This window comes from Homalodisca vitripennis, chromosome 2, assembly GCF_021130785.1.
Source record: "Homalodisca vitripennis isolate AUS2020 chromosome 2, UT_GWSS_2.1, whole genome shotgun sequence".
Lineage (NCBI taxonomy): Eukaryota > Metazoa > Arthropoda > Insecta > Hemiptera > Cicadellidae > Homalodisca > Homalodisca vitripennis.
In genome coordinates, this window is record NC_060208.1 from 123,248,952 (window position 1) to 123,276,707 (window position 27,756).

A 27,756-nucleotide genomic window follows, 5' to 3' on the forward strand; every position below is an offset into this window, starting at 1 on the left:
ATAATAAGAGGGGCTTTACTAGTCTGGAATTGATGATGTTGTCTAAATAAACATAATATTTCCTCTTTTCTAGTTTCTTCGTTTCCCAAAAACTTCAAATTTCAAGTTTAGGTACAGTTGTTTTTTAAGTGCTTAATTTTCACCAAATAGCTCTTTCAACCTCCTTTGTATAATACCTGACTTTACACAGTAATAACCATTGAACAAGTATAACTTCAAAAATATTGAAGTTTTTAATGTTATTTTTATTCTGTATATTTTATAATGTGGTATTTATTGTTATGGTATTGGTATCTAGTTTCTAATCATATATATATATATATATATATATATATATATATAATGATTAGAAACTTAAATTTGAGGTATAACAGTTAGTTAATGGGCTATTACAATAAGATTAACCTTTTTGGCTACAATAGTGTTTAAATAACTTGTACCGATACATAAGAAATTTAACACTAGGTTAAATGAGACAACAGATTCGCCCTCAACAAACTTCATATTAACTTATTTAGTTGCAGAATGTTTAATTATCCCAGTATACGCTTACTGCTGATTGGTGGTAGAATGATTTTACTACTAACTTTATACACTCCACTTTGCCCTCCTTTTATTAGTTCAAAAGTACTATATAATAACTACGTATTTTAGGACCTGATAATTCAAAGACTTACCAGAGGAATGCCAGTGGAAATGGTCACAAATTATACACACAATTACAAGGAATAACATCCATATGTGTATGATTCAGAAAACTTAGCTGACATATCATGCTTACATTTGAGATAACATGTACAATATTGAAAGAGTAAATAAATTTGATGATTACGGTGTGTTGCAATTATTTTACTTAAGTCTGTTACATATACAAAAACATCTATTTACAACAACAATGTAATACAGTTAATCTGTATTGAAATAATTCATTTTAAGAAGCCTATTTACATTCACAATGTATATTGTAAACCTTCAAATAAAATTGAAAGAAGTTTTTGGCAACAATACTTATTCAATAAAGATCGAGGTTTTACATTATTATGTGTGGATAAGATGTTCATCACCCAAGACAAGGGGAAATGATATGTTTCATGAGTATAACAACTCATTGTTTATTCTGCTTAATGATCACAGGTGTACTACTATGCCCTCCTTAAATAATCAAGCTTTAACCATTGATTTATCTGTTGCGTCACCAAATATGCATGCTTTACGGGGAAAATGGGAAGTTTGTAAGGACTCTATAGGTAGTGACTACTTATCTATAAGTATACTATTTAATATGTCTAGTCTTACATTTAAGAATAATTCAGATTTTAGTAATATTAATAACAACAAACCCAATTTTAAAATAAGCAAACTGGCCACTTTTCACTAAGACTATTGAAACAAAAATTAGGGTTCTACAACCAATCTCTCCTGAACGGAAAATGGGAGAACTCTCTAATTTAAACAATCTAGTGAAGTATCTATTCCCAAAGTCAAAACTCCCATAAATAATTCATGGCGACCTTTTTCACAAAAACCATGGAGGACAGACAATTATTCCCGAGCTGATGCCCTAAGTCAGTTACCATTAACTAAATTCAAGAAACAAACGACTGCAGTTAACCAAATATCTCAATTAAAGTCTGGAGAAGAAATCCAGTTGACTAAGAAATTCAATTGGGAAACATGCCAGGATATTTCGGAAAGAAGATGAAGTACATTTGCTTGGAAAATATTGAATAAGTTAAAAGATAACAATAGTATTACTAGTAATGACGCTGTTATAAATAACAAGGAATTGTGTGTGAAAGCTTCATGAAACAAATAATTGCACACTATGTACGCCATGCTATGAAATTCAATACATCAAAATTAGATTATATAGATCAAAAAACGACCCTTCAGAAACAAACTTAACTTTAAAAGTGTTACAACTAGCCAGTAAGAGCAACAAAACACACATCACCAAGGCTAGATGGAATTACTTATAAAATAAGAAAAATAAGTGTTTGCCAATAAATGCTCATAACATGCTCCTAAAAATTTAAATTATATCTGGAATGGATATAATGACATTCCTACAACTTGGAAACACATCAGGGTCATTGCCCTACTTAAATCTTCTAAACATTTCTGGCGTCCGATGTGGTTTTAGAAAAATGGTAAATTGAAGTGATTATGTTATTACTTTCATAACAGACACTTTAATAGCCCTGTCATACAACGAAACTACTGTTGCTACAGCATTAGACATATCCTGTGCCTATGATAATGTTTTAGGACTAGCACTTATAAATAAAATGACTAATCTAGGTATTCCACCTAAATTCTTAGTTTATTGCCATAACTGGCTTATCAACAGGCTCTTAACTTTCATTGATTCAAAATACATTCCCATGTTCAAGTGAATTATATAAATTCAGGAAGCATTTTATAATCTGTACATCCAAGGTAGAGGCTCTGTACATAAGTCGATAGAGGATGTGAATTGTTCTTAAAATACAGCAATATTCCAGAGCCAGAGTGTTCTCATTGTTATGTGTTATTGGGCGGTCTCCAACAATTTTGACTTAGGTTGCAACCGTTTTGTGGGTCTTTATGCCATTGTAATTTATTATAAGAATAATATGCATTTGGGAGGCTATCAAACTTGCAACTGTTTAATATTATAGCATTCCGGGGAGTGTTTCTGGGCCGTTGCTTGACTGGGAGGAGTGCAAAATTCACAGATATTCCAGTCGTGTAGTGGTAACCCCCCCCCCCCACATCGTTACGTCATTCTAGATACGCCTGTGCCGCCGCCATGCCGGGTCAGAGCAGAACCTTGAGAGCGTCGCAGCAGAGTGGGTGTACAGTCCTATCACAGTGTTGTCTTCCTCTTCTGACCTTTTTATAAGGTATGTCTAGAAAACTAATATTTTCGCAGTTAAATTTCAGATGAAGCCTTATTTTTTATTTATCCGTGTTTTACTTCATGCCGGTTGTGTCGGTGAAACCATAGAGTCATAACATTAAAATAACAAGAATGTGTGTACATAAGGTGTAACGCATCGTAATTATTGTGCCTATTCTCAAAAATTAAACAATGGACATTGAACATACGCAAGCAAGGTGTATTCGTGGATATCCCCAAACACACATTACCAACGTACACCACATTAGCACATGACAGTGTAAATTCCATACTCCACAAGGAGGGAGCAGTAGCGTAGCCAGAAATTTCGTTCGGGGGGGGGGTCCGAAACCGGGGGATCCAGGGGGATGTTTTTGTGTCTTATTTGCCAATGAATTCGCTGGTAAAAGTTAAATACCAAAAATATGGAGCTTTAGTAACTACGCCTTATAGAAAGTGGAAAAATGTAATAGGCAATTAAACTCTTACAGCAACTATAGCACGACAAAATTTTCTTGTATAGCTACAGAAACTTAAGGCTACAGAGTAGAAGGCACCAAAGTGACGTTGGATTCACTGGATAAGAAAGAAAAAGAACAAACAGAGCTACACTCAAGGTTTAATTGACACAACTATATTCTATGGAGAAAATGAAATACCCCTTCAGGGACATTGGGCCACTGACGGCCAAAAAACCCTTTAGAAAAGAAGAGCAATTTTCGAGCGTTGTTCGGGTACAGATCAAACTAACGGTCGGAAAATGCACCGGAAAAAAATCTACTAATTAGAAGTTCGGCTACTTTGGATTTCACTGATTGAGGTATTTTGAATGAGTTATAATGGCGATTTTTTTGTATCATTACACTGTAGACAAGTATATAATTATCGGAAAAAAATAAAAAAAATCACTTTCTGTCGGAAATAAAATAAACCTGAAAAAACTCTAATGATTAGAAATTCAACTACTTCGGACTTCGGTTATTGAGGTAAACGTGGTATTTTTGATTGAGTTAGGACGGCGATTTTTTGTTATCATTAAACTGTACTCGACTACTATATAATTATCGAGAAATAAAATCACTTCCGGTCGGTAAATACCGAAGAAAAGCTCTCTACTGATTCAAGTTTTGACGATTTTGGATTTCACTGGTTGGGGTAAAAGTAGTACTTGTAATTATGTTAGGACATTTATTTTAGGTATTAATTCAACGGCAAGTAATAAATATATAGGTACAGTGTACAGTTTAATGATAACAAAAATCGTTCGTCCTAACTCAATAGAAAACACCACCTTTACCTCAATCACTGAAGTCCAAAATTAGTTGAAGTTCTAATCAGTAGAGTTTTTAAAGTGTATTTTCCGACCGAAAGTGATTTTTATATTTTTTTCGATAATTATATACACGTCTACAGTTTAATGACACCTAAAACCAATGTCGTAACTTAATTCTAAGCAGTCATTTTATGTCCCCAAGACGAATTTGAACGAAGTGGTCGCTAATTTAAACTGTTCGCAGTGTTGGTTCAGGTTACTTAGCGACGTCACGTCACGTGACCGAAAGGCCGAGCCCAAAGTATCGTTGATACTTTATGATTTAACCCTTGAACCGTACAAAAAAATGTGAGTACAAAAGAATGCATTAGCAACTATATTGCAAGTCTATGCGAAAAATGCTAGGGAATAATAAGAAGTATTACGGGCTCCGGAAAAAGAATATATTTTTTTTATCATACTATTTTTATGATTATCAAAAATGTTTGTAAAAAATTGTATTACAATAAAATGTTTTATTAGTTTTTGGTCAAAACCAAAAAATGTATAAAGCAATTTTTATTTTTTAGGGACAATTTTAGTATGGGAAGAATTTTTTTAATATTCTTTATAAACATTGTTGTGAAAAAAAATAATGGTTAACTTACTTCAATGCTTGAAATTATGTACATAATGAAAAAATTCATCTAGTTCCGGTAACACAACACTAAAACAATTACAATGGTTCTAAGGTATATCTAATATATGGTCTTCATATTTTCCAAAAATATGTACCACACACAACACACACACACACACATCACAACATCACACACACCACACACACACATCACACACCAACACACACACACGGCGCACGCACGGAGATATCAATTTAACAAAAATCATTTTAGAGATCCTAACCTCAAAACGATGTAAAACACAACATGTGACCGAACGTATTATTTGAGATATTACGCATATATACGTAGCGAGTTGTTTACGCGCCAACGATGTTACGCGCCCGGTTGATCACCGCCAGCTGTTGTTGCTTCTATTATTCTGTGTTTTTTTTATTCTTCACTAATATAAAGTACTATGTCTATTATTTATATATTGCAGGATAGTTTAGGAAAAATTTTAAAATTACGATAACAGACCGGCGCGACGGATCGTCGCCTGGCACTTTTCGCACAGTAAGTCGGCGGACGATCGTCGCCGTGGCACTTTTCGCAAGGGTTTTTGGCGACGATGTATCGTCGCGCGTGGCACGCAAGGGGTTAAGGAAAGGGGTCACTTCAATCAATCAATTCAATGTTTGTAGGCAAGAGTAATGATAACTCTCCTTTTTTTCTCCTGCTCCATCCTTTATTTTTTAATATGTCTTAAAATTTCGGGGGGGGGGGAGTCCGGACCCCCTGGACCCCCCCCCTTCGCTACGCCACTGGGAGGGGAGTACGCCCCACCGTGTGTTTACAGCACACATGTAGTATGCATATATCTATATTGACAATGTAGTGACAATATAGGTTTTTAGTAAAACATTTAAATTTTGTAAATAGAAAAATATTATAGTGTGATATAATGTGTGTACATTGCATTGATATATCCATAATTATTAGTTTATCGAAAGAAAGAGCAATATGAACAGGATGTTCATAAAAGGGTGTCACAGACCTTTTGTGAGTATAAGTATTCATCATTTCAAACAAAAAACGTCATATAAACATAGGCCGAGAAATGTCTAGGCGTTAGCCACCATTTTATATTTTGTATTAAAATCTAAAAAAATAGTTAAGCTAAAAAAAACCAAATAGTATTATTTTATTTAATATCAACAAAATGGCGCCTGTTGAACAATTTTAAAGTCAAATAACATAAAACTTCACAGAGTTGAGAGGTATTAGTTGTTCGTTGCTCCCGTCTTTTTAAAGTGGTCGCGCTCGCTTATATGTGGACAGATTTCGTTGGAAAAAGTACCGTTGAAATGTTATAAAAATTGCAAAATAGTTGGTAACTTGTACCTTTTTTATAACTGATGTAAAACAGCTGATACCTATCAAAAGACAAAATGATACTGCTCTCGGCTTGTGCAAGCCGACCTTTAGTGTGGACATGCTCACTTATGTATTAACAGATTGCGTTGAAACAAGTACCATTTTAATTTTAATATAATGGTTAAAGTAGTTGGTATTTAGTAATTCTTTATAGCTATACTGTTTTTGTTTTGTTATTTGACTACAAACTCTCAACATATGCAATTATGGTAATATAAACTTAAACAACACAATTTTGTTTTAAATTTTCCTGGTATTTACTCAAACCAATGTGCCAATTTTGGTTTTTTCAGATTAACTGGTTTTACATAATTTTAGTGCAATCAGAATGGAGCTATGAATCTGTATGATATACGCCATAAGAGAAATCATTTTATTTGTATTATTCGGTCTAATCAAGAAAAAACATCATTGTTAAGTGAGCTATTAGTTTAAGTCCAAGTATCAGTAATTACACCTAAGTATAATAAATAAATCACAGCTATAAGTATAGTAACGGAATTGTACATATTTGTTTGTTGCTATGGTGACTATTTTATTATTAATATTCCATTTTTAAATAAATGAAAGAAACGTTATTTTCCCTTTTGTTATAGCTTTTTTATGCCCTTTTTAATATAGTTAAAACAGTTTAAGTGTTTTTTTACATGTTTACTTATTTTATAGATATCTGGACCAGTCTCCGACTAACTAATACACGCCCTGGGAAATAAGTCGACTGGCGCCATTTTTCTCACTGATTTATTTTATAAAGATAGCCGTAATAGGATTTTAAAACCTATATTACCCATATTATACAACAGAAAATAATAGGAAAAGTATATCGTTCATAGAAAATAATGTACCCATTTATTGATACGTTATTCACACTACAAACTAAGAATACAAAATTAAAAGTTAAATTAGGTACTCTATAAGAAACAATAAACAATTTTTCCGGCTTTTAATTTATTTACTACATCAGAAAACTTGTATGTTTTTATTATTTTGAATATCAAATTATGAAACTATCGCATAAATAGCAACCGTAATTGTATTGTTTGTGCAGTTTAATAATTTACTAGTGCACTTTCCAATTTTGTCATGTGTTAAATGCTACCTCTTAGATGCTCCGATGATTTTGTTTGTCCGCTTTAGTTTTCAAGTATGCTCGTTTAGATTTGTAGCAAACGAATTTTTAAATAGGTTACCAAAACTTGGCAGGCGCCTGGCACGCGGCGAGGTTGTCGGGTCACGATAATAGACCCAAGAAATGACCTTGAACACTACAATCTCCATGCCTCACAGCTCACAGATGCTGGATCTTCTCTTCCTTTCTGAATCTAACGTTTTCCTCATTCATTATTCTGCTATTCCTGGAAGCATGTTCCTGGTTATTGAATTGTATTGCAGCAATTACAGTATTGTGTGTTCAGAGAAAATTAATGTGTTTTAATTGTATAATGTGTATGTAGTATAATGATAACCTATTTCAAGCCTGATTGATACTGCAGCCAACATAATTAATTCCATTAGTTAAATCAGACAAACCCCAGCAAATATTAAACAATTATTAAGGTATTACTCTTCAGATATTAAAATATTAAACCACAGAAAAACAAACATAGGATGCCGGACTTTATTTACAGCGAGCGCCGTATTGTATACTTGATTTCGATATAGCGACAGTAGGAATAGATTTTACACAAAATTTCAACCCTATAATTAAATCATTCGAAAGTTATTTTACATGCAGGCGGACACACATAAAAAATAAATCTGATTTTGCCAACTGGTGGGAGAGTCTAAACGCTCAGCCGATTAAACTTTGTAACGCCTAATTTAAATATTTGAATGCGATCAAGGGCACAATCCTAGATTTTACAATCAATCAATTCGTTGCAACATTTGCTTGCACACCTTCTGTACACAGGTAGACATAAACCGAGTCCACTTGCGTCTGTAAAACCATATAAATAAATACCATCCGCACTACTCAGTGTCATGATTTTCGTTGGAAGAAGATATCCACCTCTATCCTACGTATATGCCATTATACTAGGTATATTCAAACACTCCTATAATTGCAAGTGAGGTTTTTAATGGCTATTTTATTGTATATGATATAACACTTGGACATTATGTCAGTGTTGTCCAGTTATGAGCTATGTTCTAAATTTCAAAACTAAAAAGTTCGATATTTGTACTCTACAGACAGTAAATTAATATAAACATTCAAACTACTATAGAATGATGGCATCCATTCTCAGCTCATCACATTTCAATAATGCCAATCAATAAAACACAATGTAAGGGACATGTAATTATTAGTAAATAAAAATCTATAAGTCTCAAGAATAGATCGTCGTAGAAAAGGGAGTCTCGTATTACCTCTCGGATGTAAGAGGGGTACCCACGTCCACAAGGCACCGTTGCTAAAAAAACAATTACACATCAAACATGCTGATACCAAAAAATATTGGTTCTCACCAATTACCATGGAGAGACTTGTCAGGGGCGTGGTCAGGCGAGCTGGCGGGGACGATTTATGTCCTTCTGCCGGGAAGATCATGGGCAGTCTCCTCTAGATTTTCACGACAAAAATAAAAAAATCGTGTGTGTGCGCGTGAGAGTGTTCGTGTGTTGTATAAAATAACTTTAGGCGAAATAGTGTCATATGTTAGTGTCAAGTGAAAATAAAATGTAAGGTAAGAAATTTTGTATTTAGTTTTAGGAACGTAACATTAAATAATATCAGGGTGTTATCAATAGTCTAAGTATGTTTCATTTTATTTTTGAAAGTCCTGTACCTAAAAGTGATTAATTAAATTAATAGTTTGCTATTAAAATACATGCTTATTAATTTCATAGAATTTGTGTAAATGTTTTTCAATTGGAAAAGTAACTAATTCATTTTAATTACGTGAAAGTATGTAGGCTATATGTTTAGATCGGGGAAAAAACAAAGTGAAAACATATAACATATAAGTAAAACTTGTTATTGAAATCAATGAGATATAACTTGTAAGATAGAATCCAATACAACATGTTATTCGTGGCTAATATTAAAGTTGTTATCAGTGGCGTAACTAGTTTGATTGCGCCCCAATGCAAGTCTTCCTGGATACTGCTTCGCTACATACGGCATTGTACAATCTCTATCCAATTAGAGAAAGATATATGATATACTAGGTTTTTTTAGGTTATCATCCTGTCAAAAATGACGGTATTTCTAATTTTTTAATGTTTTATAATCAATGGATTATTAAAACTTATGATGTTATGACTTTTTACTGTTTGTATTTCTTGGTCATATTAGTTTCAAACTTAGTAAAATTTAAATCAATCATTCAATCACCTGGTAATTGGTAAACGTAAACACTAATGTTAAATTTGGCAAAACACCTGGTAAATGTTAACACCAATGATGAATCTTTTGTTTACATTTACATGTTTTGATTGTCAAAGATTATGTACAAACATTTCAATTAGGGCTAACTACAAGACTAGGATCACATTACATACTTTCAATTAATTATTGTACTTTTTAGGACGATAAAATAAGACTACTTCTTTTTACTTTTTACATTTATTTTTACATTTATTCAGTGACATATAAATGATGTAAGAAGCTCAACATTATCTTAATGTTAATTTTATGCTAAACATGAAACATAGACATTTTAATTGAGGGTTTTTAATTCCTACTCCCACTCCCTGACAAAGCCCCTACGGCTCTTTGTTTCTAGGAAACCGTCTAGCTAACCTTTTTACATCTAAAGACCGAGCTCTCTCATGTTCAATACTAATTTTACACTAAGGTCACACAGTCTAGTATTGGACATAGAATTTCTTAAGTAGTTCTTAATTATTTTTAGTTTGGAAAAAGACCTTTCACTACTTGCCACAGTCACGGGTAATGTAAGAAACATTATGAATGCAGTACATACGTTTGGCACACTTGATGAAATAAACTTATTTTCAATCAATAGATAATCAGCCAGCTGGCTGATTTTGCTTATTTTATTACTTTCTGATATCGTCTTTGACTATATTTCTAAAGCAATGACTTCGTTAACTAAGCATGAGTCACATCAGATTCATATTTTTTACAAAAGTCAGAGGCTGACTGTACGAGTTGTTCGTCAGAAAACCGTAACAAATTATCTGGGTTTAAAAAACTGAACGTGTCAGTTATACATAACATAGATTTAAACTTTCGTTTAACTGTGAAATTAAAATATCAACAGCTCTCACAAATACCCTAACTTTAAAGCAATGCACAGGATCACTAAACTCAGTCTTTACTTTTCTTTTTACGTTTGGAGGTCATTGACGAATCATTATTCCATTTAGCAGCTAACCTCCTGGCTTGATCTAGGACATCGTCGAATTCTCCTCGCAGTTGGCTCACAGTATTTAAACACTTCTGAAGGAGATTCTTTGCATCGTCTAGATTAACGTCGGACCTCTGTAGGGTTTTCGACGTGATCTGGATTCTTTCTAAAATTCGACTTTGAAAACACTAACATCAAAACAAACTCAAAAGAAGACATTTCCTTTATAAGACCAGTTGCTTCTGCGACTTCATTGTTCTTGCTTGAAGTCAAAATTATTTTCGATAGACACTTCAGCACAGCGACAAAATTTACATTGATTGATAGTAAAGCGTCGTACCTTGACGACCACCTAGTAGGACAGAGTTTTTTCAAGGTTAAACTTGATAACACAGGAGTCGGTCAACTCTTTTAAACATTGCCATCTTGGTAGGCTTTGGCCGAAAAATACATAAATACTGTTTATTGTATCATAGAATGATGAAATCTCTGAAATCGATTTCACACTGTCGTTTAAAACTAAATTTAAATTGTGACTAGCACACAATGGACATACTCAGCGTTAGGAGACTTTGATTTTATTCTGGTCTGCAGTCCTGTGTAAATTCCATTCATGACAGAAGCGCCATCATATCCTTGACCTCGGCACTTATCAAAAAGATATTTTCTTTTCTTCTATAAATTTAACTACAAGATCCTCTAGTCCTTCGGCTGACTGGTCTAGTACTTGCACAAAGCCTAAAAAGGATTCCATTATCTCAAGCTGATTTAGGTCTGGTTTGTATAAAAACATATCTTAAAATTATTGATAACTGATCAATTTTCGAAATGTCTTGTGTAGTATCTTAAAATGAGAGAAAAAAATGGAGACTGTTGAACATCAGTCATATTTCACTCAAAATCTGATGAGATGTCAAATGAATAAGCTCGTTTTGAATTGAAGGGCTTAAGTATTTTACCCTACTATCTTCGTTTTCCAGGTGATTCTTTAAAATTGGGTCGTATCTAGAAAGGAGATCAATAATATTCAGAAAATTTCCTGACTCACTCTTAACATTTTTTATGCTCTCAGATCGATGACCTCTAAGAGCTAGATTACAGGTTGACATTGTTATGATAAACATCCAAAATTCTCTTTATTACTTCAACCAGTTTATCTTCTTTGTCATAGAAAAGAGTTTTGATATCTCTATTATTTTTTCTTATTCCATATGCGATACATGCATTAATATGGCACTTATCTCAATTCGTGGTCTTTAATTTTTTGTTGACAGATTTCTCCAATCATTAATTTTCCCAGTAGACCATGCATTGTTAAAGTTTTTATCAAGTCTGTTAGCAAACAGCCAACATGGTTCACAATACACGCCATTTAAAGACGGAGAGTAAACAAAGCCAAAAAGCGCTCAATTTTTTGACAGTTTTCGTTTCGGAAAAAATAATAATCTTTCGAAAAGGATCTATTTGTTTTAATGTCTTTTTAGGGAATGGCCCTTGAGGTCTACACGGTTCGGAGTTCAAAAATCCGAGATTTCAATTCATCATTGTTAATATCTTCTGAGGAAAGGGCTATGTCTGTATCTACTCCCATCATTGCAGATTATACCAAAGACATCAGTATTTTCTTGTCTGTGAAATACTTCCGCCAGTTGCTGATGATATGAGAAGGAGCAGTATATGTAATATTAAAATCAGCAGACTTACTCACATTTTGGGTGGGACTTCTGAAGTTTGGTTATCGGCAAGAACATTCAATTCGACGATATGGACTTCTGAACAAGCATTCAATTCGACGATTCTTCTGACGTTGGATATTTTACCCCAAGCCCACATTCATTCTCACCAACACCATCGTCACCTGATTGACTTTGAGAGGTATCAGCAAAAATCCCGTTTTTAAAAAAACGTGTCAATCTTTGGTAGTTTCTTCACTTTTTCTTCTTCTTGTTTTTTCCTTTTTCGGAAAACTCGGCACCACTAGGTCTTTTGTTTCCGTCCATTTCGTTCAATCACAAAACAATCATAACGAAATCCATTAAAAAACGCACAATTTTATACGGTAAAACGGTCCACTGATTTAAATTGTATAACAAAATACACAGACAAAATTGTTTTGTAATAAAACTCACACTACTGAACCGCACAAATCGTACTAACAAGGACCGACTGACAGGACAGGGTGACTAGTCTGTGAGTGCGCAGCGGCCACCCCTCCCCCGCCGAGACTTGGACTCGCCCAGGCACCCGGCACACGAGAGGGGAGGGGCGGCGGCCTACTACATGCCGCATGACCTTGAGATGCGCAGCAGTTACGGAGTAAAACTGAGTTGTGGGGACAGCGCGCGGCTCAGTAGTGTCCCAACATTCAAACTGAACGTATCAGTCCGGCATAGTAACATCGCAGATAACCTAGACTTGAGTGGACTAGTTATCATATTTCATTTCAAATATACTCATCATGAGAATATTTTTTAAATAGTGTATTAATAGTTCATACTATTGTACTGTTAGAATAACGAATACAACTCGGTGGTCAAATGTTTTGTTACCCACAAATTTAGCTTCAATTAAAAAAAAAACACTTTTGCGCCCTTCTAGGGCCTGCGCCCCCTGAAGGCCTGCGCCCCAATGCACCGCATTGGTTGCATTGGCGTTAGTTACGCCACCGGTTGTTATATGCTAAATGTCACTAAATGTCTTTAGTTTTTATGTTATGCTGGTATATATTACTTAAAACGGACTGAAAATAATTGAGTGTTTTTGGTTGAATAGAATATATGCTGGTTCTTTTGAGTGTGTTGAATTTCCGATCTAACCTACTAATTAAATCGTCACAATAGCCCTAGCTTGAAATATATCTTATTTCACAGCCAAGCCTTACTTGTTGAACCCCCAAGCAAACTTATTATGATAAAATCTAACCACAACCTTACAACACAAACAAGCTTGCTGTGAATATGACATTGCAGACTAAGCAATGTTTAAATGCTGCATGAAACTATTTACGTTCATCACATGTTGATAAATTAATAAAGAAGTCACATGATCAACCTCCACAATATATTTTTTATTGTTGTGTATTTTGGGGTAATTTCCTATACAGACAAAATTGGGCTCTGAAACGGACCGATGTATAAAATGTTCTATACCGACATAAAAGTACTAGAGGTAAGGTTTCACACCAAATTTCAACCCTTTAAGTTTAAAGGCATGTAGTATATTAAGGATTGGCTAATGTACTCTACGGTTTTGAAGTATTACTTTGCGTAGTGCGTAAGTAATTAAGTATATAAATCGTGTTTTGTAAACCGCTCTTCTTAAAGGGTTGTTGTGTAATGGATTTAGGAAAGCTTCTATACTGGGTGGCTTAGAGATGGAGATTCATATCTTTGTTGGTGAATGACGTCAGCAATGATGGAGAATATCCAAAATAAGGTACCCGAAGATGCCCTGTTCGAGTTTTCAAACTTTCCCAAACCTGCAATGAGATGGGTAGGATGCAGTTGGATATATCTCTCTAAATAACCATCATTTATAATTTCGCTATGCAGATACAGAATCTTGCGATATCACTAAGTAGTTGCCGACCTTCTGGACTCTGTACAACAAGATAACATTGAGCTTGAAAATGGGTATTTTCGCAAGTAAGCATTACATACACTTTGTGTGCCTAAAGATATTTCTCAATTCAAATGAAAATGCCAAACTGCACTCTATAGTCTCCGAAGTTCTGAGCCCTGATTACTGAGAAGCTGTGGGATATAGACCAAATGTAGGTACAACCAATACACGTTTTTAGCCCCAGGGATGCTTGGAGATAGCTTGTTGTCTCTCTAAGGTTATCTACTGACTACATCCATTTAAGTGTAATCTGTCGGGGTCACTTTTCCGTAACTACTATGATTAAAACTGTTCTTCACAGTTCACCTTACACATACTTTGGGACCTCTTGAGATGCGAGTAAAAGGTGGTACCTTTTTAAAAGTAATTGCTTCAATTAAGTGGTTGTTGAGTTGGCATGATCACAGATCACCTTTCGAAGAAAACAATATTCCAAACACAACATTTTTATCAACTGGGCATCCTTTATATAGTAAATATGGCTTGAGTATTATAATAAGTTGGTTTTGTTTATATTATGGTTTTGAATTGTAATTTAATATTGTACAATAAATAAATGTTGTACCGAATTGGTATCAATGTCTATTTCAAGCTATTTTAAACTCTACTGCTCTGTAGAGTTAAATTGTAAACAAAATGTCTGAAATTTGTAATCGCAGAGTTTTTTATTCTTATTTTACTTCAACAAACGGTTATTTTGCTTCTGCCACTGACACTGGGTATGAAATTGTCTCTCTTTTTAAGAACAAAAACTGGTACATTTATTAGTATTGCTATGCAGTTTGTAATGGGTTAGTTTATATCTGGAGTTGGTAAGGGTGACGACTCTCGTGGGCGACTCTCCTAGAGCAGATTGGGTGAATACTACCACACCTAAATCCAAAGACCAATAATGATCATCATTTTTGTCCACATCGGTAGACATTTAAAAATGTGTCATATATCAGTTGAGCTATTGTGTACGAAGAATGAGTTCGCGATATACGAGGATAACAGCGACACAAACGTCGCGATCCTGGGCTGTCCAGTCGAGGCCACAGGTGGTTGACCTTGGTAGTGCCTGGTGCGTACGCACGTGACTCCCGGGCCTACTCGGTGAAGCGATATATCCATTCAACATTTCTCAAAATATAATTGTACTTGTATATAGTTATTGTGGATGGTAGGATTGTAGGACTGTAGGTCCACGCCTAGTTTGACGAGGGTGGCTGACGTCACTTTTCTGCAGGGTAGGACAGTTAGTCCACGCCGACACCTGTGGACTAACTGTCCTACTTTTCAAAACTGATCTGGCTGTGCATTAGTTTTTCTACCTGTACTTATTCTTTACTCTGGTCAGTGATGCTTCCACTACATTCGCACAGCGTACTGCTAAAGCAGCAAATATTAACAATAGTTTAATCAAGCTATCACATATGAAGTGGATTACTAATAGGGAATATATCTTAACGAATTCCATATAGCATTATATTACTATCTGATTAATTTGGCATTGTCCTAATGAATCATAAACATCTACAGTAAGTTTGTATTAGTTATTCCTTATATTGGACCATCGTTTGTATAATACTGTCTATACCAGTAGACACTATAATGGTTAGACATTCTTAAGTTAGAAATGGCGTAACTAACCTGACTTTATTTTATGTATATAATTTCGTTTCATTCTTTTTGCAGCTGTCTTATGTAGTGTACTGAAAATTATTTAGCAGATATAGAGTTTAGATTTCGAAACATCCATTCAAGTGCTGCAGTGTGAGTACGACGATCCCTTATCAACCCCTCGTCAAAAGAAACCCGTGAGTCGGACAGTGAGTCCCAGGCCGGTACCGTGGACCTACTGTCCAACCCTTAAGAAGTAGGTATGAAATGCTTCCGGCAGTGTTATGACGTGGACCTACAGTCCGTTTACCGGCCCTTTAACCCTCCAACTGATAATAAGAAACTCCCAGAATGATTCCATGGTTTTTGTCTTTGCGCAGTATATTTTACGGATATTTTTTTTTAATATCTGCTAAATGCTGAATAATATCATTTTTTTTTTGTTAGAAACCAGAAAGAAATTTGATAATAATTCAAATATTCATTTACTGTATTGTTTTTTTTTAATTGTCCATAAATTGAAAAATTGATGAACGTCTGTGCCGACGGTCAATTGTAACTAAGGCTTTAATGAGTAATCCTCTCGGGTCGAAGAGACCGTAGTATGGCATGTTAGCAGACTCCATACTGGAAGAAGTCAATAATTCAAAATTCGTTGGAATACACCTCGATCGAGGTTTGGCATGGAATCACGTTTGCTTATTTTTAGCCTCTGGCTTTTATGATTTAAAGTCGTTAGCCAAATAGTACAGTTGCTGGACTTTACTAGGCCTTTACATTTTGGGATCAACTTTGCATCAAATGTCTGAACTTCCTAATAGTGGTCGAGATATACATTGGTATACGTCTGGAGGCAGAGAACTTCCTGTGCGGAATAGGAGGTATAGGTGTATGAACACTTGCTCTCACAGGCAGGTGTTCATTTTATCAGGTTACCAAATTGGTAGAAATTCCACAAGTCACTTGAAATTCGCCTAAAAAGCTTTTTATCGTCAGTATTTGATAACCTGAACGAGTTTTTGGCATACAACCGGATTGCACGTAGGCTAAATTGTATATTCAACTGTTCACTTTTATGTAATGCAAATGGAAAGGAACATAAATTTAAATTACACTCGATGTGTCTTTTTTAATACATAGTTTGACTGCCTAGCCTGCAAAGGAGACCAAACCATATGTTACAGGATTTAAAGTATTTCGGTTTAAAACAATTTGAAGATTTTTAGGATTCCTAATTAATTGCACTATAGGAAACAAAACAGAGCTGCACAAAATCGAATCGTTAGTGAATTTATATCTACTATTTTAACCGGCTTTCTGAAAATTTCTCAGAAATATTAATTAACAACATGGTTTGATATTTTCTCTCTTTGGCTAGACACATTTAATTTACTTATTTTCTAACTTAAGAAACACATTGGTGTTTTTGTATTTAACATGTGCTGAAATGTCGTCTGTATGCCACTAGCTCGTATTGATTAAAAAGTATTTAGTGCTTTATAACTACCAACAATCATTAATAAACAATATGGCCACAATTTCCAACAGACAGCAGTGTAACCATGGAAATAAATGAATAAAGTATCATAAGTTATAGAAAATTAAACACGTCTTATAAATGTCATAAAATTTATTTAAATATACCTTTCCCAAATCAACTCCGATGTACAAAAATTGGTGAACTGTGACTAAGAAAATACTAGTAAGAACTTTACCAACACCTGCTGAAGAACACTAAGAGAGTGACTAAATTACCACAATACAGAGATCATGAAAATCAACACAACACTCGTGGACTGGAAGACACAGAGGTATGTCACGTAGATTAATGGCCGTTTACACTAAGTTCTACCGAGGACGCTGGTCACTTGGTACCAACATTTGTCGAAGTACATCCACACTGCTCGTCCCATTTCCAAGTTCTACCGAGGGCGCTGGTCACTTGGTACCAAAATTCGTCGAAGGACATCCACACTGTGCTCGTCCCATTTGCAAGTTCTACCGAGGGCGCTGGTCACTTGGTACAAAAAATTTGTCGAAGTACATCCACACTGCTTGTCCCATTTCCAAGTTCTACCGAGGGCGCTGGTCACTTGGTACATAAATTCGTCGAAGGACATCCACACTGTGCTCGTCCCATTTGCAAGTTCTACCGAGGGCGCTGGTCACTTGGTACATAAATTCGTCGAAGGACATCCACACTGTGCTCGTTCCATTTGCAAGTTCTACCGAGGGCGCTGGTCACTTGGTACATAAATTCGTCGAAGGACATCCACACTGTGCTCGTCCCATTTCCAAGTTCTACCGAAGGCGCTGGTCACTTGGTACATAAATTCGTCGAAGGACATCCACACTGTGCTCGTCCCATTTGCAAGTTCTACCGAGGGCGCTGGTCACTTGGTACATAAATTCGTCGAAGGACATCCACACTGTGCTCGTCCCATTTGCAAGTTCTACCGAGGGCGCTGGTCACTTGGTACATAAATTCGTCGAAGGACATCCACACTGTGCTCGTTCCATTTGCAAGTTCTACCGAGGGCGCTGGTCACTTGGTACATAAATTCGTCGAAGGACATCCACACTGTGCTCGTTCCATTTGCAAGTTCTACCGAGGGCGCTGGTCACTTGGTACATAAATTCGTCGAAGGACATCCACACTGTGCTCGTCCCATTTCCAAGTTCTACCGAAGGCGCTGGTCACTTGGTACATAAATTCGTCGAAGGACATCCACACTGTGCTCGTCCCATTTGCAAGTTCTACTGAGGGCGCTGGTCACTTGGTACCAAAATTTGTCGAAGGACATCCACACTGTGCTCGTCCCATTTGCAAGTTCTACCGAGGGCGTTGGTCACTTGGTACCAAAATTCGTCGAAGGACATCCACACTGTGCTCGTCCCATTTGCAAGTTCTACCGAGGGCGCTGGTCACTTGGTACCAAAATTAATAACTGTGTCTTTCGCCCGATGTTTGATCACTGTAATCACTTGTATTTTCGTGCAAAAATAAAGACATCTAAAATCAGGAAATTACTTTTCTAACTTTATAAATAAAATTGAGTTATAGCTAAAATTATGAATAACAAATTTGGAGTGATACATCGAAAACAATTGTTCACAGGCCTAAAGCTCAAGATTACCGTAGTTTTCAAGATTATCATTTCAATTCATAAGTGAATGAAATGTTGGATGAATTATAATTAATTCTTTAATGTGTCACGCTTCATTTGAATTTGAGGCCAATCGCACCATCTATTTGTTTATTCCTTGTCAATCCTGAATGAGTGTAGGTGACCTGTGTAGTCTTGATACTTTATAAGGTTTACAGAGGATCATTAAATTAATAGCCCTGTAGTCAGAGAATTTAAGGACCATAAATTTGAATTGAACTTCTAACAAGCCAGGGATTGGTAAATTTGGTCTGATTGTGTTGGCCGAGAGACAAACCCGATTGTCAGTTCCTACGCTGACTGATTGAAATATCGCAGTCAATCTAGAGTTATTCCCTTATGTATACTGGCTGGAAAGTGGGCGCTTGGATGAATGAGCAAAGTCTGCACAGGGCAGTCTTAATCAAACCTAAAAATCTCATGCGATTCGACTCATACAATACATCAGCCATTCGACAGTGACTCAGTCTATGGACTATAAAACCCACATCTAGACGAGGAAGAGTGCTGCTCTATTAGCATCTCGATGCGAACATTTGCGCATGCCAGCAGCACCAAAAGGTCTTCCGGAAAGTTAAGGATAGCCGCAGGTCTCGTAAAGGGTCCGGTTCGATTACTCCACCGATCGTTGGCCCAACGACCCAAACATTACTTTAGTTTAAAATAAGAGGGTCGTTGGCCCAACGATCAGTGGTGTAATCGGACTGATTTGTTTCATAAAGTAAAACATAACTAAAATGGGTCGTTGGCCCAACGAACCGTATTTACAATTTAAACAGTAAATTTACAATCAAGGTTCGTTGGTCCAACGATCCAAAATTTACTTACAAATACTAATAACGTATATGGTTCGTTGGGCCAACGACCCTATTGCAGTAACAAGTTAAATTGTAGAATGCAGGTTCGATTACACCACTGTTCGTTGGGCCAACGACCCGTTTTATAATTTATAGAGGTTCTATTAGTCCACTGGGTCGTTGGCCCAACGACCCGATCAAATAAAACATTGCATTTCAAATGAAAAGGGTCGATTACTCCACTGACCGATTAGTCCACTATGGACAAGGGCAGGCGGTACGGCAGCCGCTTTTCCTGCACTGTTGGAATTTTATCTTCATTATGAGCGTGAATACATTTGATGAAAATATAAATATATATATAACTATAAATGTTATTATAAATTATATATTAATTAAATGCAGGTATGAGGTAACTTGTACATTATTAATATTTTTGTCGGTAAAGAAAAAATTACATTGGTTAATATAAACGTATATTTTTAGTTATAATTTCTTCTACATCACTGACGTGACTAAACAAATATATGTTTATATAAAATTTGTATATAAACGGCAAAATCGTGATTTAATGTTTATTTAAACTACATTAGTATCGATTTTTTATCATATACATATACATGTACAAGTAAAAGAACTGGCCAATTCTCTTAAAAAAGCCAATGTATAATGTTCTGAAGCATTTAAACATTTTCGTGTATCTGGTACATTTCCTCAGATGGATATAAACTACATTTACAGTACATATTAGAGGTAACTATCAATCATTAAAGCTTGATTGAGAATATGTTGCCAACTTTAAAATAGAAGCCTCTGAAGAAGTAATGTTGATTGTTAATGGGATGTGAGAGAAGGCATTACATTATCCTATACCGGGTATTCTATATGAGATAATCTATAAACGTAATGCACCTGTTAGACTCTTAGTTATAAGTAGAATAGTGTAATTTGTGGTAATATATTAGAAATATAATTTTATTAGTGATGTCGCAAAAAGAATTCAAATTTCACATGCAACTGTGAAAGTACAGTACTACTAGAGCTTTAATTTCCCATAAGTTCAACATTATTCTTTTGATGGGGTCTTCTTCAGTTTATTTCAAAGTTGAAACATGCAAACTTGAATTGATGTATCCGTGACAAACCTTGTTATTATTATTAATAGTTTTAATGTGAAGTAAACGTTTTCTTTGGCGTCTTCATTGTAGCTTTGTACGCTGTGATGGCTGAGGAGAATAGTGATAACTATCGACCGTGACATGAAGTCGCAGTCATTTACATGATTTTATTAAGTTTTCATTGAGCCCTGTGGTTTACTTTTACAGTTAATTTACATAATAAAAGATGGTAAACGGATTAGGTCTTCGGTTTACACGGCCGGTGTCACAACCAACTGTTTTGGTCTAACCGTGGAAAGCTACCCTCCACCACAATATTTTTCCGGTTTAAGATCTGTTGTTTAAGATAGTTCCCCACATAAAAACCGATACATTGTAAGAATTTAAGTATCGTTTCGACGAGGTGTAAACTGCACAACACATCAAATATTATCAAATCATATAGCTCGTGTTTTAGTATTTAAGGTTATTTAACAACTATCGAGAAGTCTTCCATGAAATTTTTAAAACCTTCAAATTTGTGTACATTATTTACATTTACTCTATATCATTGTCCAGTATGACTTAGACAGTGAAGCAGTGGACCTGTACAGAAGGAGAATCAATCGTGGCCATTAGGCAAACTAGGCGGCTACCGAGGACGACAGCTTTAAGGGGTGGCTAAAAGAAAACAATTACAAGAATGTGTATAAATTACTTTACAGAAACCGAGCCAAAAAATACATAAAACAGGCTTGTGTCACTTTAAAATTCAACCTTTATCATATCAAACATTACTTAAAGTGTCAGCGTAAACCTTAGGTAAATTGAATATAGTACAATAAACCTTTGTAGTTACCCTCTGAATGTGAAATTGAAGACGGCAACAGTTTTAGTGTTGAGTTCGGAGTTGGGCGTGATGTGGCCTCGAAAAGCATATTGTCGCATCGCTTCTATAACCCCATTACTACTACTTGTCTAAACCTTTACTCAAGTCGGAGGATTGATCAGTCATTAGGCTAGTTTTGAGGGTTTTTTATCGACTCTGTGTAATTTTTATTAGCGGTATCTAATGTTGCTTGATTATGCGAGCATCCCGTATGTAAGAGGACACGCTAGTGGATGCTGCCTGCTCTTCCGAGGCTCTATATTTAACATGGAGCAAAAAATTCAATGGAAAATAGGCACTTGACTTGTCTCAAACTTGATTTCTCAATCTTTCATTCCACAAACAGACTTTATAGTTGAACGCCTGGGGGTTTTGACTTCGGATTACAACTACAGTGAATGCATTTATATGGTCGATGTGGTATTTTGTTTTTCAGACTATAAATTGCAATGTTTATCAAATTCTTTATCTAGGTTTTTTCATTGTTTAAACAAATTACTATAAAAATTCATCTTTGAGCATCTAGTTTTGCTCTAAATGGTATTTTTCAAATTATATGTGAAATTTCACCTAAATAGATGTAGAGAAACATCTATTAAGAACACCACTACTCTTGGTGTGTTTTTGATTATATTTAGGGTTGTCGGGCTCTTGAAATGTAGTAAAACGTGGAGGGAAGAGCGGAGCTGCAGGTGCAAAGTACAATGGAAATATGTAATATAAAAGATAATATACATGTCGCCTTATTTTCAGATTTTAGGACTGTACGTCCACGCCTAGTTTGACGAGGGTGGCTGACGTCACTTTTCTGCAGGGTAGGACAGTTAGTCCACGCTGATACCTGTGGACTAACTGTCCTTCTTTTCAAAACTGACCTGGCCGTGCATTAGTTTTTCTACCTGCACTTATTCTTTATTCTGGTCAGTGATGCTTCCACTACATTCGCACAGCGTAATGCTAAAGCAGTAAATATTAACAACAGTTTACTCAAGCTACCACATATCTTAACGGGATTATATCTTAACGAATATCCATATTTCCATTATATTACTCTCTGATTAATTTGGCATTGTCCTAATGAATCATAAACATCTACAGTAAGTTTGTATTAGTTATTCCTTATATTGGACCATCGTTTGTATAATACTGTATATAACAGTAGACACGTTACTCGTAGTACACGTTAATTGAAATGGATGGTTTATTGTTTTATTAACATTGTTAATAGTTAAAATAACAATTTAGTTCATATCTAATATATCATTTTTAAAATTGTACCAAATTAAGTTAAATAGATACGAAGACAAAATATTTTATTACCTTAAATAGTGGCTCTTGGCATATAATCTAAACAGTAAACAAAACATCTTCCTACACAGACATACTAACTTACATAATAGTGACCTGATGTCGCTAACGATTCGTTGTAAATATCACTCAAACAGGAATTCGATGAACGGCTAAAAAATGTGTCTAGTTTCATTCAAACTTCCAATTGCTATTCATCTCTATATCCCGCTGCGAAAAAATTTAACGTTATTTCAAATAGTGATCCCGGAACGACAGGAGATAACATGTTTAATTACTAGCAGTTATAAGAACTTCGAACGCACCAAATTCTTAAATTTATTCTTAAACCCTATTAGTTTTATTCTCCTTTAAAATAAACCGTTTAAGCGTTAAAAGGTTTAAAATTTGGGGTTTAGTTAATAAAAAAAGCCCTAGTTAATGTTGCTTTATTTTCTCGAACAAGGTACAAACAAACTTCTGAGAAGCCTACTTCTGTCAAAAGTCAAATAAACTATGCGTTTTATAACTATATAACAGTTATATAGTACATTCCTTTGATGTCTGCATACAGTACTCAACATGCATACTCAATATTTACTAAAGTGTACAGTTAAAAGTAGATTTGTAATAAAACTTTTAGTTTTCTTATCTAAATATTTGTCTTACTTGTGCTCAACAGTGGTCGCAAAAAAATGTTTAATAAGAAGTGTTGTTATTATCAAGCTTACTCTATGCTTTCACGACTAAATGTAAGGTAATTTATGATTGTGCTACTATAAAACAATGTTTACACAGGACAATTGACTAAAGTTAACAGGCTCTTATACTATTATATAAATGTCTTGTTCTCTTTACCTGATTTTTCTGTGCATTCTTACGATATTTTAATCGTTGTTCTCCTAGTCGGAGCGAAAACATATTCAATAAACCAAAGACCACTATAATCGTTACAGACATTCTTAAGTTAGAAATGGCGTAACTAACCTGACTTTATTTTATGTATATCATTTTGTTTCATTCTTTTTGCAGCTGTCTTATGTAGTGTACTGAAAACTATATAGCAGATATAGAGTTTAGATCTCGAAACATCCATTCAAGTGCTGCAGTGTGAGTACGACGATCTTTTGTCAACCCCTCGTCAAAAGAATCCCGTGAGTCGGACAGTGGGTCCCAGGCCGGGACCGCGGACCCACTGTCCACCCCTTAAGAAGTAGGTAAGAAATGCTTCCGGCAGTTTTATGATGTGGACCTACAGTCCGTTTACCGGATGGTAGGTATTCGGTTTGGGCGCTGTGGTTTGACGCTCCTTTTAATTGTTTGTTACTACTTTTGTTTGTACTACTTCCTGCCGCGCCCCACTTCCTCATTTCATCTCAATAGAATTGATGAACAATAACAATAAAGTATTTTGACTTTGTAACTCACATAAAACAAAAAATCTAGCAAATAATTTGTTTTTGGTTCGATCTTTAAAGAAGTATCTGTTTGGAATTTAGTCAGTTGTTCATTCTCTTCAACGTTTAGATGCATTTCTTCGTTAAATGGATTTGATACCCACAGTATAGAGTTGACATCGTTGATAGGAAGAAATTTATCAAAATACACTCAGTTTGGAAGGCATTCTTCAATAAACTGTTTCAAGGCGGAAAATCTACTGTATTCCCCTTTAACCGTGATGAACTTCCTCAAATCGAGTTTCTTTTTAAAACCTTCCACTTTGTCTATTTAAGATATCTGTGTTCTTTTCATGCAATTACTTATTTAGTATGTTTATCTTTTCAAACAATTCAGTAAGTAAAGCTATCTTTGACGGAAAGTTCGTATCAATAAATGTATCTACAATGACGTGGTTTTTGCATATGTATATTTTGTATGCGTATGCTTCTGGTGTGCATTTCGTGTCTCAGCTCACGACCTTGGTTGGTTACCAAGAGCCAACTAACGAGAACTACTGTAGAATAAAACATGAGTGGACAGATCCCATGTCATTATTCATTTGTCAATTTGTTTAAAATTTGTTGTTTAGGAGTGTTTTAATGTAGATGATTGCACCGATAACAATGTTAAGTATATCATGCAGTTCCTTAATGAAATGTGTAGCTGATGCTTCTCTGTGGATCATGCAATGGCTCCAAATCACAATTGTCGCTTTCACTAGAACGGAGCATGAAGCCACCTTTTCGACTAGCCAGTGAACTTCTACTACCATTAGACTACATATTACAACACATTTTTGCCAGTTAATATCATGCTTATTGGCTTGTCTGAGTGGAGTGATGTGTAGCGTCAGGGTAATATGTTCCAGAGAAATATATATGGTGAGCCTTTGAGTCTCAAAATAACGCTATTCATGCGATGGCGTAGCAATTTCCTTTGTTTATGCTTAATTGTTCTAATATAAAAGTAATTTTAAGTAGTTTGTGGAGTTGTATTCACATTAAGACAGTACAATAGTTTGATATGGCTTTATAGATTTAGTATAGCTAATAATATATGTATATGTTTAATACTTTCACACGAAATAATATTTTCTTGAACACTGCCTTTCAACCACGGCACCCCTGGCAGGATTTAGAGGCGCCCCAGGGCGCCGCGGCGTACATTTTGGGAAGCACTGCTTTATTATATACCTAGGTCATGAACTTTTTGATGAGAATGACAAATCGATTTGGTTTCTCTGCCTTTAGAGCCTATAGTTATCTTACCTGTGTAGTTTATTCGTATTATAATTAATTCACAATTATTTCATTTTTATTACATACAACATTTTGTCTATTGTGTAAATCTGCGAAGGAGAAAATATAAAAATTTATATTCCATACTTAACTGATTTTGATACGAATATCGAGATTAGTGAATTTGAAGCAGCCACAGATCTGACTCCTGGAATTTGGAGTCATGTTCGTCTGAAGATATCCAAAAAATTGGCGACGAAGAAGCTTAAAATAAATTCCCTACATAACATTTTTTTTTCAAAATTAGAGACACCTAGACTACAAATATAGTGTAATCTAGGTGAAGAGGTATTCTCATTGTCTCATCCGGTGCACTATTGAGTCCACTACGATGTTTTAGACACGATCTGTAAGCACGGTGGAGAAGCCAAACTGTCTACACATGTCGTAGCTAAGGACATACATACATAAATACAAATATAGTGTAACCTAGGTGAAGAGGTATTCCCATTGTCTCATCAGGTGCACTATTGAGTCCACTAAGATGTTTTAGACACGATCTGTAAGCACGGTGGAGAAGCCAAACTGTCTACACATGTCGTAGCTAAGGACATACATACATAAATACAAATATAGTGTAACCTAGGTGAAGAGGTATTCTCATTGTCTCATCAGGTGCACTATTGAGTCCACTAAGATGTTTTAGACACGATCTGTAAGCACGGTGGAGAAGCCAAACTCTCTACACATAACGTAGCTAAGGTTGGGGAGATCTGTTTCAATGTGAATGTTGTTTATTTATCTCCAGTTCACCTTTCTCATAGTGCAACGTCTGGAATCTGACGCCTGACGTCACAGACCTGACTCTTGGAATTTGGAGTCATGTTCTTCTGAAGTGTGGGTAATGTGTGTGTAACCGATTCTCGTTTGGAACTAAACATGTACCTTTATGGTACTGTTTGAATCATTTATATATATATATATATATATATATATATATATATATGTATATATATATATATATATATATGTATATATATATATATAATTTTATATAGGTCCACTATATTTAAACCTTACGACTTTTTAAAACAAACTTATAACAATATACATTTTTGTAAATAGTTCTAAAAAATAACTTTAATTTTGAGCTCTGTTAGTTTTATAGATTATAATCTTGAATGTTGTAATATCGTCATTCTAGTAGTTAAGAATACCAAACCATCTCAAAAATTGTATTAAATCCCATAATTCTCTCAAAACATCTTGTTTGTTCATCTTATAAACATCTTATATTATGCAACGTAATAACCGAGTTCAACATTTTGCTCTAAATATATTGATACTATATTGAGAAGTGTTTATGAGTATGTGTTGCGACGCGCGTCGTACGCCTTGAGTATTGGAATATTAATTAGTCCTAAATGAAACACTTTGGTAACTTTGAAACTTAGTATTTTAGTTTGCACTATGCTATTGATAAACACTATACTGATATTGAGTGCCCTCTGTCCTAAAATATATAAAATGTAGGGAACTGTCTACCGTAGCAAGTTCGGAACTGGAGAGGCTATCCATTGAGCTACCAGGCCGGCATTTATTTGTATCAAGTTTACTCGAGAATACATGTAAACAAATGAGAACTTCACTGACGTCTACAGTTGCATTCTCCGTAACCTCACACAATTCACTTCAACACATTGTGTGTTATATTTATTCAAACAACTGTTATCTGGTCACCTTTGCCCATTTGAGATCTCAAATGTAAGAATGAAACTTGTTTCAGATTACAATATAAAATATTAGCGATACTTCAAAATAAACATTTCGTAACTGCCTCTGCCGAAATGGCTGCTAAGGGGGTGAAATGAAATAATCCAGTACACCGAGCAGTGGCGTAGCGAAGGGGGGGGGGTCCAGGGGGTCCGGACCCCCCCCCGAAATTTTAAGACATATTAAAAAATAAAGCATGGGAGCAGGAGAAAAAAGGACAGTTATCATTACTCTTGTCTACAAACATTAAAATTGTTTGATTTCACTGATTAAAGTGACCGTTGTTAAAAAATATAATTGTCCTTTCGTTTAAATCATAAAGTATCAAAACGATACTTC

At 35.1% G+C, this 27,756-nt stretch overlaps 1 protein-coding gene across 1 annotated transcript in view; it reads left to right on the forward strand.

Annotated features, from left to right (window-relative positions):
• Window positions 1-2,758: 2,758 nt before the first annotated feature.
• LOC124354666 overlaps window positions 2,759-27,756 on the forward strand; it is a 45,188-nt gene continuing 20,190 nt past the window's right edge. The window contains exon 1 of the mRNA XM_046805297.1: window positions 2,759-2,885. The gene's annotated coding sequence lies outside the window, so the exon portion shown is untranslated. The remainder of the gene's footprint in view (window positions 2,886-27,756) is intronic.